At 40.8% G+C, this 15,301-nt stretch overlaps 1 protein-coding gene across 1 annotated transcript in view; it reads left to right on the top strand.

Moving 5' to 3' along the window:
* The window catches only part of shank3a (SH3 and multiple ankyrin repeat domains 3a), a 973,942-nt gene that overhangs the window by 826,463 nt on the left and 132,178 nt on the right, over nt 1–15,301 (top strand). The gene's annotated exons all lie outside the window — the stretch shown is intronic.

Below are 15,301 nucleotides of genomic sequence, written 5' to 3' on the forward strand. Positions count from 1 at the left end.
GACAGCATTTTTCTAGGATTGCACCAGTCTTTCAACATTTATATCTTAAGTTGGATCTGAACCCACAAATTTACCCTTACACTTTTTCCCAAGGTGAACACCTCACTATTTCTAGATTATCCTTGTATATCCCTTGATATTTTATCTTGTGGCTGTGAGACCTACTGTCATCCATATCTTTATAGTCAGATCTTCAATTCAAAGCAAGTTGAATTTGTTGTGGAATGAGAATATATAAGAATAGCATTACAATTATTATTTTGTAACCATTTGTATCACCAATATTCCACAGCCAGTAATCAGGTAATTGAATGGTCAATCTGCTTTTGAGGTGCTAATTGAGAGATAAATCTTCAGGATACCTGAAGAATACACCGCTATTTTTCAACTAGTGTCACAAGATTTGAATTGTGGACCAAAACAGCACATTACATACAACGACACCATTTGGTTCATTATGATTATTCAGGCTCTGTGCAAACAGTCGAAAGCATATTCACCATGTTCTCAGCATAGCTCTTTATCTTCCTCTGCTCCTAATGTTTATCCACTTTCACCTTAAAATATGCATTTGTCTCTGCCTCACCCTTGCCCTTTTAACTGTAACAAGCATAAAGGCATTTTACTTTGCATTACATCTCTCTAACTGCCATATTTAAATTGATAACCTCTTATTAGTGAGTCCATAGCCAAAGGAAATATGCCCTGTTCACATTATTAAAACTTTTAATTATATTAAAATCACTTTATGATTTTAGAGATCTTCCATTCATTTTCAAAATTTACAGAAGTTCAAAGTGCTGTGAATTGTGATATGGTTCATGATGAACTTTAAGAGGTCAGATAGGTCAACAGAATGCTGGATACGTAATAGAAGAAATATTATTTAGATAAATAAGAAGGGATTAATTTTAGTAGAAAGGACAAATAGGCAACGTAAACGAAAGACCACAATTCTGCTGGGGTATACAAAACTTGGAGGCATATCTGTACAAATCACTGAAGATGGCAGGACACATTAAGAGTGTGATTGATAAGCCATACAGGACCTTGGGTTTTCAAAATCATGAGCCATCTGAACAGAGTCAATCGGGAGAAACTGTTCCCTTTGGCAGAAAGATCAAGAACCTGAGAATGCTGGTTTAGGGTGATTGGCAAAAGAAGCAATGGCAACAAAGATGGAAACACTGCAGGGCAAAAGGGAAAAGGCACAAAGAATGGAACAAGGTGAATTGCAGACAGCCAGCATGGATATGACTGGTGAACTGGCTTCCTTCTGAGCTGTAACCACTCTGCGATTCTATAAAGCTCAGCTTGGCCTCTCTGTTACACTAGAAATGATCTCAGTTCCTCAAATTTGTCCTCACAAATATATTTTTCTCATCTTTGGTAGCATCCTGGTGAATCCATGCTGCACGCTCTCTATGGTTTTAACATTCTTTGGATTAAATGGTGCTCAGAATGAAGTACAACACTTTGACTGCAGTGTAGACATTGCTTCATAAAATTACACCCTTACACTTAAACTCTATACTCAGCCTAACATATCATCAAACTCTCCATGTTCTGTCAGCTCTGCAGTGGAATTTCAACTTAGATATCTTGTTCAAATCCTAGAGAGTGGCTCAAATCCACCAATTTGCCCTTACATTTTCTCTCCAATTTGATTTTCTGTAGAAGATAACAGCTCCAACCAAAAGACCAAGTAGATAACCTATTACATACAACCCACTATTGTTGCCTCCTTTGCCAACCTTGTCATTCACATTTCCTTCTTATTATTCTTGTACTTCCTATAAATATTATAGCCTTGTAAGTTTATTTCCACTCCTGTCCAGTTTGTAGGCACATTTTTCATTGAAGCAATTATTATCTTTCTGTGAAGTAATTGCCTCTTAATATTCCATACTCTAACCTTTGGATGTTAGAACTTTTAGTTAATTTAACACTACTCCCTTTTGCCTTTTTCATTCTTGCATCGGTATGGGCATTATTTATTGCCCTTGAGAAGCTGCCTTTTTCAACAAGTGTAGTCAATATGATAAAGGTAATCCATCACACAGGTAGGAGGGAATTCCAAGATTTTCACCTAGCAACAATGAAGGAATGGCAATATGGTTCCAAGTCAGAATGGTATAAGGCTTAGAGGGGAACTTCCAGATGATGGTATTTCCGTGCATCTGCTGCCCTTGTTCTTCTATGTGATAGACTTTGAGGTAGGCTTTGACTGTCAAAGTAGCTTTGATGCGTGATTTCAGTGCATCTTGTAGATGGTACATACTGCTACAATTGCACATTAATGGTGAAGCAAGTGGATGTTTAAGGTGATAGATGAGGCACCAATTAATCATAAATTGCTGGACAACCTCAGTGGGTCTGGCAGCATCTGTGGAGAGAAAATAGAGTCGATGCTTAGTGTCTCTTCCCTGGAACTGATTATAGCTAGGAAAAGATGTATTTATCTGAAAACTGGGGTCAGGAGGGAGGGAAGAGGAAGGGAGTGATTAATAGGTGGAGATAAAGGGCAGAGACAGACAACAACAGTTGGGCAGACAAAAGAATGGATCATGGTCAGCTGGAGAGAAAGAAAAACTGCTAATGGGCTCCATCAGTGGGTGAAAGTGAGTTTGCTGTGATCAAAGCAGCCCATGTGACAACAAGGTCTGGGCTGTGGGAATGGATAAAGGATATGGAAGACGGTGCTCAGGCAGTAAAATTATTGAACTCACGAGTCCTTAAGGCTGAAAGGTTTCCAAGCTGTCCACTCCTTCCAGGCAAGCTAGGAAGGACATTGGGTGGAAACACCTCAAAGGTATTAATCTCTGATTACTTCTGGTGTCACAGAGTATAGAGATAGGAAAACAAAATAGATGAATGGATGAGTATGTGTCTGGAGAGATGGTGTAGCAGGACAACTTCAATTCCAAGACACTGCAGTCAAATCTGTGAAAGTGGGACCTGTATATACACTAGACAGGATGCAATGGGATGGACACTGTCCCCATTGGATGATTTACTACTGTTATTGGGGAAGATTTAAACTAACTTGGCAGGAAGATGGTAACCAGGATGTGTAAGGAAAGAAAAATAAAGTAAACATGAATGGAATGACAGATAGTTAAAAAGTGCAGTTTATGCTGGCAGGTGGGACTAGATTGGGTTGGGATATCTGGTCGGCATAGACAGGTTGAACCGAAGGGTCTGTTTCCATGCTGTACATCTCTATGACTCTAAGTTGGGATCAGATTAAAAATGAACATAGTAAGGTCATTATTAGCTATACAACATATGTCTGTAAATGCATAAAGCCTCCTAAATATAGTGTAGATAGCAATGTGGAAATAGAATTGTATAGAAATAACAGATCTTTTTCAAAATAAATTGCAAGGCTGGGCAGTAAATATTCCTGGATATAAGGGTATTCAGGAGAAAATAGGGACGGGAAAGAAGGTGTTGAGATGACTGAAGTTAATGAGGGATAACAGTGATAGAACGGGCCACCAACTAGTAGGAAAGGATTAGAGGAGGATACATTCTAGAAAACTACAGAGAAGGGTTAGGGTTCGTGGAGCAGTGAAATTGGGGAACTTCAATTACCCTTAGTATAGACTGGAATCATAAAATCATAGAATGCTTACAGCACTTAAAGCAAGTCATTTGGCCTGTCATGTCTATGCTGGCTCCCTGCAAGACCAACACAGCTAGTCCCATTCTCCTGCCTTTTTCCTTTAGCTCTGCATACTTATTTTATGTGAAGCGTAGCATATGGGGGAAGAATTTCAGCAGAGTTCTCTTAATTGATATATTTCTGACCAAAAGAATAAGTAGACATTGCTGTATCTGGTTCTGGGGAATTAGGTGGATCAAGTGTCAGTAGTGTTATGGACCAGACTAGACCCACTCCAAATATTTAAGAAGGTAGCCTAGTCCCAACCTTTTCTTATTTTGAAGGTAGGTGTGAAATAGCACATTCCAGATGCAATGTGACTGATTAAACCAATCAACATTAATCAAAACACAATTTATTTAAACACTACAGTTAAAATACAAACAAAAGAAATAGGAATTTAGAATAACTTAACTAATGAAAAACTTAACCAAATAATAGATACAGTGTCCATTACTAATTAACTGTTCCAATATAGTAATAACCCATAACCCAGACACAGATTCTCACATGCAGTTCTCCAATCCAGGAGAGAAAAAAACATTAAGAGAATATTCAGAGAATAGCAGATGGGAGACATTCACTGAAGTTCCAACTTTTTTGAGTCCACAAAGGCTTCCGCTTAAAAATGAAATCTAAAAGCTAAAAAAAAACTAGAAAGTTTGGTCTGTGTCACACTCAGGCTGCTTTCATTATTCCAACTTTTTAAAATGCCCCAAGGCCTCACAAATTGTTTACTTTCTTAGAGACAGCTTGTTGCCTCTGCCTTACAAGCTCTCTTCAAAAACAGGACAAAAGAACCTCTTAAAGTGACAGTATTGTCACAGTTATAAATAATTTAGGGAACAGTGACCATAGTTTCATAAGGTTTAGGGTGGCATTGATAAAATAAAAATAAGGATCAACCCTGAGTAAAATTCAATAATGGGGGGATGACTAGTTTCCGTGGGGTAAGAAAATAGGAACAGGATTAGCCCATTCAACCCTTCAAGCCTGCTTTGCATTCAATATGATCGTGGCTAATCATCCCCATCAGGAGAAAGTGAGGACTGCAGATGCTGGAGATCAGAGTTGAGAGTGTGGTGCTGGAAAAGCACAGCAGGTCAGGCAGCATCCGAGGAGCAGGAGTGTCGGCGTTTTGGGGGTAAGCCCTTTATCAGGAATGACCCTCATTCGTGATGAAGGTTCTTGCCTGAAACGACAATTCTGCTGCTCCTCGGATGCTGCCTGACCTGCTGTGCTTTTCCAGCACCACACCCTCAATTCTGTTCATCCTCCTCAGTGCCCTGTTCCTGTTTTCACCTCACATCCTTGATCCCTTTAGCCCTAAAATCTATATTGAGCTTATTAAAATGTGAGAAAGAATCTTTCCCAGGTAAATTGGATTAAAAGTTTGGCAGACAAAACTGGAATGGAACGTTAGTCTGTCGTCAAAGAGACAATAATCTGGATTCAGCCAAAATACATTCCCATACAGCAAAATGGCAGAGCAACCAAAGCCAGAGTTTTCTAAATGATGGAAAAAGGTAAAGAGTAAGATGAAACAGTAGGTGGGTATGAATGACAAATGTCAAGTTGATAATACAGATGAGAAACAAGCTGAATGTTAGAACATGTAATGGGAAATGAAGTAAGAGGTGGAAAAGAGAAAGTATAGAGGCTGGCTGCACAAAAGAGAATCCAAAGTCTTCTATAGACAAATATTGCAAAAAAAAAACTCGTTAAAGGAAGGGATGTGTAATTAGGGGTAAAAAGGGGATCTACAAATGGAGTGAAAGGGCATATCTGAAGTACCGAATGAGTATTTTACTTCCTTGGTAAAGATAAATGCAATGACGATGCTATCTAAGTTATACTGAAAGATTAAGTAGCCGAGATACTGCATGTGCAAATGTTGATAAAGGTGAGGCATTAGAAGGACTGGTTATGCTTTAAAGGTAAGTCTCCAGGTCTGAATGGGATGTGTCGTTGATACTGAGGGAAGACAGAAAATGTCAGCATGTAGTCAATAATATTCCAAACAGGATGACATAACAGGATGGGGCAAGAGGATTGGAGAAATAAAAGTGTTGCATCCTTATTCAAAAATGTATGTAAGGATGAATACAGCAATCACAGATTGGTGGTGGAACAAAAATAATAGTCACTTTAACAAATAAACCAGCACAGATTTGTTAACGGCAAACGTTTAACTAACTTGATTGAGTTTTTGATGAGGTAACAAGGAATTGCTAAGGGTAATGTGGTGCTGCAGTATGCATGGACTTCAATAAAATGTTTGATAATTAGATTAGATTCTCTACCATGTGGAAACAGGCCCTTCGGCCCAACAAGTCCACACAGCCCCTCCGAAGAGAAACCCACCCAAACCCATTCCCCTACCCTATATTTACCCCTGACTAACACTGTGGGCAAAGCATGGCCAATTCACCTGATCTGCACATCTTTGGATTGTGGGAGGAAACCGGAGCACCCGGAGGAAACCATAATGTGCCACATAATAGACTTGCCAGCAAAATTGAAGTACATAGAATAAAATAATCAGTGGTAGCATGGATACAAAGTTGATGACTGACAGGAAACAGAGGTTTGTGCAGAGCAGTCATTTCACAGACTGGAGGAAGGAATATGATAAAGATCTTCAGGGGTCGGTAGTAGCACTGCAATTTCTCTTGATATGTGCTGAAAACCTAGACATGAGTACACAGGAAAATCTTCATAATTTATGATGATGCGAAGTTTTGAAGAATTATGAACTGTGATGAGATAAAATTAAAGAGAACATAGATAAACATGTGGAATGGATAGACCAGTGAAAAGTTAAATTTAATGTAGAGAAAAATAAAGAGATACATTTTGATAGAAAGATCATAAAAAGTCACTTTAGGAAGGTTGCAAAGACCATAGAGATAATGTAATAAGGTTTTACAAGAATGGTTCCATGGATTAGGGACTTCATTTGCATGGATAATTTGGAGAATTTGGGATTCTCCTTAGAAAAGATAGTTGAGGAAATTTAATGGAGGTGTTCAAACTGAGGGTTTTGGACAGAGTAGATAAAATGTAATTGCTCCCATTAATGGAAGGGTCAAAAACCTGAGGAAATTGATTCCTGATTTAAGGAAATTGGTAAAAGCACTAACAATGACATGGGGAAGATCTTAAGACGGTGAATGTTTAGAATCTGGAATATATTGCCTGAAAGTCTGATAGAGACAGATACATTCATGACTTTCAAAAGGGAACTGAATAATAAACTGTTGAGAAATAAAATTACAGGTGGCAAGGACTGGGCAGAAGAGTTGGACTGACTTGCTTTTGCACAGAACCAGCATGGGTATGATAGGTTAAAGAATTTTCTTATGCTGAAACTAAATTCTATAATTCTGTGATAAAACAAAAAAATTGTGATTTATGTCACACAGAAAATCTCACATACTGATTCAAATTTCTATGTCACACTTAGAACAGAAGTAGGAACAAACAAAAATAGCCATTCAGATCCTATCAATGTTCTAGGAACATAAAATATTGGAATCAAGGGGCATATTTTTGCTCTATTTCACCTTTGGCCATCAGAACAGGATGTCCATTCACTGCCTACCTCACCTCTGAGTCTGGCTCAATCTCCCTCTTAAGCTTCATTTAAGATGCAAGGTTGGGTCCAAAAGGGAGTCTACCGCTATCTAGAAAGAAAGTTAGGGCAGTGTTGCAACCTCAGATGAATTGTAACTCAACTCAAAGGAGGTTCCATTTCCTAACTGTCACACTTCAGTTGTCATATTGCAGATTTCTGAATTGAACTAACAAAGCAATGGCAGGTATTTAGAAAGGATAGCCTCCTAACAATTGAAAATTCACTCAGAGAGGAACAAGAGTGTCCATCACTTCTAACTGACCCTAATGCTCACACACCAAAACACACGATAAGCCTATGACATGAATTTTCAACTCTGAAATTATCCAGTGCTTACTTATCAACAGTAACATTACAGACACAACTCACTGGGGTACTGCACTGGAAATCAGGCCCCATTACTCACAGATGTGTCAAAAAGGTGAAAATTTTACTTGTCTAATTCAGATCAAAAAGAATATGCAGACCAGTTTTTATTTTCATTAATAAGATGAAGACTATTTATTGCAATGAAACTTATAACTAATGACAAGAAAGAAACAAAATTGATAGCTTATCACACTATAACTTAAACTCTACCTCTTTTTAAAATTCCCATACACATAAAAACAGACATGTAAATAAACAAGCCAAGACAAAAATATAGGTGGAGAAGGGCAAAGAAACTGTCAGAGAGTAGGATTTTATCAGCATCTGAGCAATATGGGCTATGGCATGATTTGTGGCAGAATCAAACAAAAAGTCCACCGACATATCTCGAAATTAGGAACATCTTACTCCATATTTTTACTGAGTGTCAAGGCCAGTTTGTCACTCGGCATAGCGAGTTACCAATCAAGTGGGGACAGGGGTGTTGTCCATGTTAAACACCTTTTTAATGCCACAAATCACCTTATTAATAGAGTCATACAGCATGGAAACAGACCCTCCAGTCCAACGTGTTCATCCCGACCAACAAGCCAGACGTCGAGAACTCTCAACATGGAAATCAGAGTAGGTACCTAGCAAATACAACTCATTGTTTGCTCCAAATGATCTCCATGTTGGACACCAGGTAACAACATCTCAGGGCATTCTTCATAGGTACCATTCACACACTCCCCACAAACATGGACATTGACATTCAACATATGCCAGCCTCAAAAAACCCTCATGGCACATTTCTGTTCTGCTAACAGGATGCTTCTGCACTTCAATGCTGTGCCTTCATCTGCATTGACAAATATTATAGCTGCTGGGGTGAGGGGTGAGAAGCCAAATAACAGGCAGCACACCACCTGTCTTGGCTCTCTCTGGCCTATTCGGGTCTCCTTTACTCCTGGAAAGAAAGAGACAGACAGACAAGTATTAAGTGACATAAAAGTGGAAGCACAACTGCTACTTTTGGTGCGGGGGAGGAGGTTTCACAAATGAGCTAGTAGGCAGTACTGAAAACATGCTGGGTTAGTTGTGTCGGGGCTGGGATGGGGATAGTAAGTGGGGAAGATTTTGCAGGCAATAGTGTGAGTGGTAGAGCATGAGCTTTGGTGGCAGATGGGTGCAGTAGCAGAGATAGAGTGGGTGTGAGATATCAGAGAGAATATGGCAGTACTATAGGTGGAATGGAAAAAGACATGGACCCTCTTCCTGCACTGCTGAGCATTCTTGCAGAAGACTTGAGACTAACCCGGGTGGCAACCTTGGATTAGACTGGCATGATCTGGTGTTGTGGCTTCCACTGCCACTCCTGGGGGATGAGAAAGTCTGCATCATTCTTTCCAGCAGGATCTCCAGGCCCTTGCCCACAAAGCAGGGCGATTATTTCACCCTGACTGCTATGTCCAAAGCAAATATCTGAAACCTTGCAAGACAGCCCCAGCTTGACAGATCTTGGCTGGTGCACAACAGGCTTTTAAAGGGGGCACAAACTCAACAGACAGTTATCTTTTGGCACATATACAGTGATGGGTATGCTGTTCCAGGAAAGGTGTGTGGAAAGATAGAACAGGTTTGGGTATGATGCACATCATAGGAGTAGGGTATGTTTGGTAAGAATCGCTCCAAGAAAAATCCATCTAACTCACACTTAGCCAAAAGAATTGTAAGATTCAACCCAGAGAATTACACTACTGGCACCAGATATGATCACAGACATTCATCAGTTGTTTTCTTTCATTTTTCTCTTCATTCCTTCCAATTCTTTACTAATGACAAGAGGTTGTGGATACACCAATTCTTAATTTTTCATTCATTGCTTGAGAACCACCCTTTCAGTGCTTCTGAAGGGGCTTTTCCTCTTGTTTGCCTTTCAACAGGGAATTTGCAGAGAGAGCAGTTTACAAGGAAATAGTGAGTGAGGACATCTTCTGTTTGTTCACCACAAAGAAGGATGAAGAAGAGATTCAGGTTAGAAGTTCTTCAGTATTGTTGAAACACAAGGCTGTAGTCACTCACCCAGGAACTAGTCAAGAAGTTTTCACCAAGCTAAGCTCTCTTGAACCCTCATGACTAGTCATGATTGAAGGACCAATGAAAGGACTCTCTCTGGGGAAAAGGGTCCTGAACAAACTCAGACACTACCAATGTATCTAGCATTCTTCCTCACTGCTTGAATATGGCATCCTTGTAGATACAAGTATCAATGAGCTCCGATTACTCATTTTTTAAACTGCAACATCTTCAGCTTTCTTGATTTAAAGCAGCTTTTTTCCTATTTATTATCCCACAGGCCAAACAGAACTAACCAGCAGAAACTTCTGTCACCGGTGGCATACTTGGAGGCTAGATATGCACATAATTAGCCTTGTTAATACGTGAACCTCATCACCTTTCAAACTCCTCCTGAATTTATGTTCTGGGTGGAATGGCCCATGCTCAACTCTCCTGACCTGCTGCCAACTGAGACTCTTAAGTGGTCAATTAATGACGACTGAAGAACCTCATCCTACTGAACTGGGATTAGCTGTACTGGGCAGCTAACATCACGTGGCCAGATTATCACTTACAAATACGGGTACATCAATCAGAGACACTCAGTGTCTGCTCAAGGCTCTGGACTTCAGTAAAGAGATGACCAGACAGGGTTCAGACAACTCATAAACTAAGAGATTTACAGCACAAAAGGCTTCCACTGATGTCCACAGCCATCAACAAAGATCTGACTACACTCATCCAATTTTCCAGCTTTTGGCTCATTGCCCTCTAGGCTATGGCAACGCAAATGACTGTATCCTATTTAGACCCTTCACAATCTTATACACGTCTATCAGGTCTCTTTTCAGCCTTCAATGCTCCAAGCAGAACAACTCCAGCCTACCTAGTCTTTCCTTAAATCTCAGAAGCTCCAGCTTAGGAAGCATCTTGGTAAATCTCCTTTGCACCTTCTTTACTGCAATCATGTCCTTCCTATAATGTGGTGACTCAGTATTCCAGTTGTGACCTAACCAGCATATTGTACAGTCACAGCATAACCACGTTTCTCTTGTATTCTATGTCTTGGCTAATAAGACAACTATCCCTTGTGCCTTCTTAACCATCTTACTTACCTGCCTTGCTACCTTCAGGAATCTGTGGCTAGGGACACAAAGGTTCCTCTGAACTTCAGGATTAATCAGGGTCCTACCATTCATTGTTAGCTTTGCCTTGTTAGCCTTCCTCAAGTGCATTACCCCACACTTTTCTGGGTTGAATTTCATTTGCCACTGCTCTGTCCCAACTGACCAGTTCATTGATACCCTCCTGCTGTTTACAGCTATCCTCCTCACTCATTGTATTCTACCAATTTTCACATCATCAGCAAATGTTTTGATTATATTTCCAACATTTAAGTCCAATTCATCAGTGTACAGGCTAAACAACAAGGGCCCAGCATCAAGCCTGATAGAACTCTACTGGAAATACTTCCAGCCCCAAATATTCTTCTACCATCATCCTCTGCTTCCTGCCTCTCAGCCACTTTTGGATCCAATATGTCATTTTGGATGCTGCACCCTGCCTTTGCTGCAGGCTCCATCCCCTCATAATCCCCTCCCCAACCAGCCATCCTTGTGATACCCATCACAAGAATCAAGTCTCTATAGTTACATTAGACCATAAGGCTGCTTCCCATTAGACAGAGAGATAACCAATGGTATTTTAACCTGAGGGTCACAACAACTCGGGAAAGGGAGAGGTTGAGAAGCAGAGTCCTTCATGGTAACCTCAGCTCGTGTGGGAATTGAACCCACACTGTTGGCATTGGCATCCATCTGCATTGCAAGCTAGCAGTTCAACCAATCCACCCCTCCACATTACTTACCTTTGGCCTGGATCACTCCATAATCCTGGGATGCCACAAATTGTTCTTCTCCCCAAGGCGCAAAAGCCATGACCTCCGTGGGTAAGCTGCTGTCAAATGGTGAGACTACTGCACTGGGTTCTTGGCTCCAGGGGAACAGTGCCTCACCATTCCTTGATTGACTTGTAGTTCAATGAGCTTTCCTTCAAAGAAGCAATGCAGGTCTCCTTCTGGCTCCCTCCAAATGCACAACAAAATTCTATTGTATCTGGCTCAAAGAGAAACAGAGTGTGGTGCTGGAAAAGCATAGCAGGTCAGGCAGCATCCGAGGAGCAGGAGAATCGACGGTTCGGGAATAAGCCCTTCATCAGGAATCAGGCTTATGCCCGAAATGTTGACTCTCCTGCTCCTCGGATGCTGCCTGACCTGCTGTGCTTTTCTAGCACCACACTGTCAATTCTGACCTCCAGCATCTGCAGTCCTAACTTTCTCCTTAAAGAGAAACAGTGAAACAACGTTATGTATTGTAACTCATAACGCAAACTATTGGCAATCCCACGAAATATACGTGCAAAATCTAAGAACCCTGAACACTCGGACTTCGATTACTCATGTTCAAAGAAAGGGAGGTCAATTAGTTAGTGGTAAATGTTCACATATTTAAAAATCCCAGCTCAAAATGCTCATTTGATTAAATCAGAGTAAGAATGAATCAGAGTGAGAGTTTGGTGCTGGAAAAGCACAGTAGGTCAGGCAGCATCCAAGGAGCAGGAGAGTCAACGTTTCGGGCAAAAGCCCTTCGCTTTTGCCTGAAACATCAATTTTCCTGCTCCTCCGATGCTGCTTGACCTGCTGTGCTTTCCCAGCACCATACTCTCGACTCTAATCTCCAGCATCTGCAGTCCTCACTTTCATCTAAGAATGGATCAGTCAGGAGTTAAAGAATGACAAGAAAAATAATTGCTAATTAATTGTATTTTGAACAGTTTCAGTTAATGAAATATTTCAATGATGTGTGGAACACAATCTTTAAAATATTTCTTCCCTGGTGCATCCTACACATCTTGCCCCAAATAGGTTGCTTTTTGGTCAAAGTTCAGTTCAATAGTACACAGTGGCAGGTCCTGCGGAGTGTTTATTCTGTGTGAATTCAATGGGGATCAGGGGAGAACTCACAACCGACTGGGGTCATGTCTAGCCCGAAGAAAGATCATTAAGTTTGCTGGAAGCTGACCACTCCAGTGCTCAGAAATTGCTGCAGGTGTTCCTCAGGTCAGCAACCTAGGCCCAACATTCCTGCTGCTTCATGAATGATCTTCCTTTCACCATGAGGGCAAATATGTGGCTGTTTACTAATGGCTCTTCTCATTGGAATCACTGCTGTTAATCATCAAAGCTTACGTGTCACCCCCAATTATAAAACCTCTTCTGTCTAGAAGGACAAGGACACCAGTTGCATGGGAACACCACCACCTCCAAACTCCACTACTTAATCACACACCATCCTGAATCAGACATCTATTGCTATTCTTACAATGGTAACTGATTCAGTTTCCTTCATTTAATTCCTAACCTGGCAGCATTGAGAGAATACATTCATAATATGGATTGTAGTGGTTCAACAAGGCAACTTACACCCATCTTCTCTAGAGCTACTAACACTGGACAATAAATGCTAGCCTTCCAGCAACTCCCAAATCCTAAGAATGAATCAAATAAGAAACTCAAGACACTGATCCTTGGTTGCAGTTGAAGTACAAATATGCCAAGATTAGACTAGATTGGTGGCTGAAAAGGAACTAAAATGATCAGGAGATATGGTAGGTAATTACAATTGGAGGTATTTACTCACATGAATGATAAACACCAGTATGGATTGTTTGGGCTGAACTACCTGTTTCCTTTTGTATATTCTATGCATTTCTATATCACAATGTAATAATGGGTAATAAATTGCAATGTTACCAACATTGCTTTATATCATATATGCATGTGTATATTTCCTGACTCAATAACAAATTAATATGATAGTTGCCATTGTAGCTCATAGTGCATAGCTCCTTGGGATATTAGATTCCCTACAGTATGGAAACAGGCCCTTCAGCCCAACAAGTCCACACCGACCCTCTGAACAGTAACCCACCCAGACCTATTTTCCTACCCTATTAAGTACAGGAGTTGGGAGGTCATGTTGCGGCTGTACAGGACATTGGTTAGGCCACTGTTAGAAAATTGTGTGCAATTCTGGTCTCCTTCCTATCGGAAAGACGTTGTGAAACTTGAAAGGGATCAGAAAAGATTTACAAGGATGTTGCCAGGGTTGGAGGATTTGAGCTATAGGGAGAGGCTGAACAGGCAGAGGCTGTTTTCCCTGAAGCGTCGGAGACTGAGGAGTGACCTTATAGAGGTTTACAAAATTATGAGGGGCATGGATAGGATAAATAGACAAAGTCGTTTCCCTGAGGTAGGGGAGTCCAGAACTAGAGGGCATAGGTTTAGGGGAGAGGGGAAAGATATAAAAGAGACCTACGGGGCAACCTTTACACAAAGGGGTTTGTACGTGTATGGAATGAACTGCCAGAAGAAGTGGTGGAGGCTGGTACAATTGCAACATTTAAGAGGCATTTGGATGCGTATATGAATAGGAAGGGTTTGGAGGGATATGGGCCAGGTGCTGGCAGGTGGGACTAGATTGGGTTAGGATATCTGGTCGGCATGGACCAAAGGGTGTGTTGTACATATCTATGACTCTATATTTACCCCGACTAATGCACCTATCACTATGGGCAATTTAGCATGACCAATTCACCTGACCTACACACCTTTGGATTGTGGGAGGAAACCGGAGCACCCAGAGGAAACCCACGTAGACACAGGGAGAATGTGCAGACTCCACACAGACAGTTGCCCGAGGCAGTAACCAAACCAGGGTCCCTGGCACTGTGGGACAGAAGTGCTAGCCACTGAGCCACTGTGCTGCCCCTTACAATTCTAATTCTAACCATACTTCCTGTGGATTACATTTAGCAAAGTACATTGATAAACACAATACACTTACACATCAGACCTTCATCCAATGGACCACCTTAGGTATAACATTCTCAAGTCCACAGCTTCTTTGCAGTTTCTTGGTCCTTAAATTTCTTTAAATAACATCTCTGTCCAATTTACATATAATATTCCTGATTGCCATTGCACTAATTAAGTGTCCGACCTGTGCTGTTATTTTTAGTGACCTAATAATGTTTGCCTCTATGAGGCATTCTGTTACTGCTGCCCTGTACTTTCCACTAAACAGCAAGAATTCCTTATAACACCGGACTCCAGGGATCAGAGGGGGGGCTGAAAATCAGTGCATTTGAACAAAGTGCTCACAGCATCATGAGTCACAATCTCTAGAAGAGCAACAGAGAGAATCAGAAACAAAGCAGGTAAACAGGCCACTTCCTCACCCACTCAGTCACACACCCACACACAGACGCAAACGTACGCATGTTAAAATCCCCTCCACCTCCACACACATATGCATTCTGAAATCAATAAATCAAATAAGTACATACTCCATATCTCTCTCACAGACACATGCTGAAACCCATGAAAACAACACAGCATACATCAATAGAATCACACCTAGAAATCCAAATAACAAACATATGTACAATTTATATTAAATTATATACCTTCACAATTTCATTAAGACACTGGCTGAAGAATCCTGAGCAGCTCAGGCCCAGATTCTGCT

The sequence above is a fragment of the Chiloscyllium punctatum genome, chromosome 44 (genome assembly GCF_047496795.1).
Source record: "Chiloscyllium punctatum isolate Juve2018m chromosome 44, sChiPun1.3, whole genome shotgun sequence".
NCBI lineage: Eukaryota > Metazoa > Chordata > Chondrichthyes > Orectolobiformes > Hemiscylliidae > Chiloscyllium > Chiloscyllium punctatum.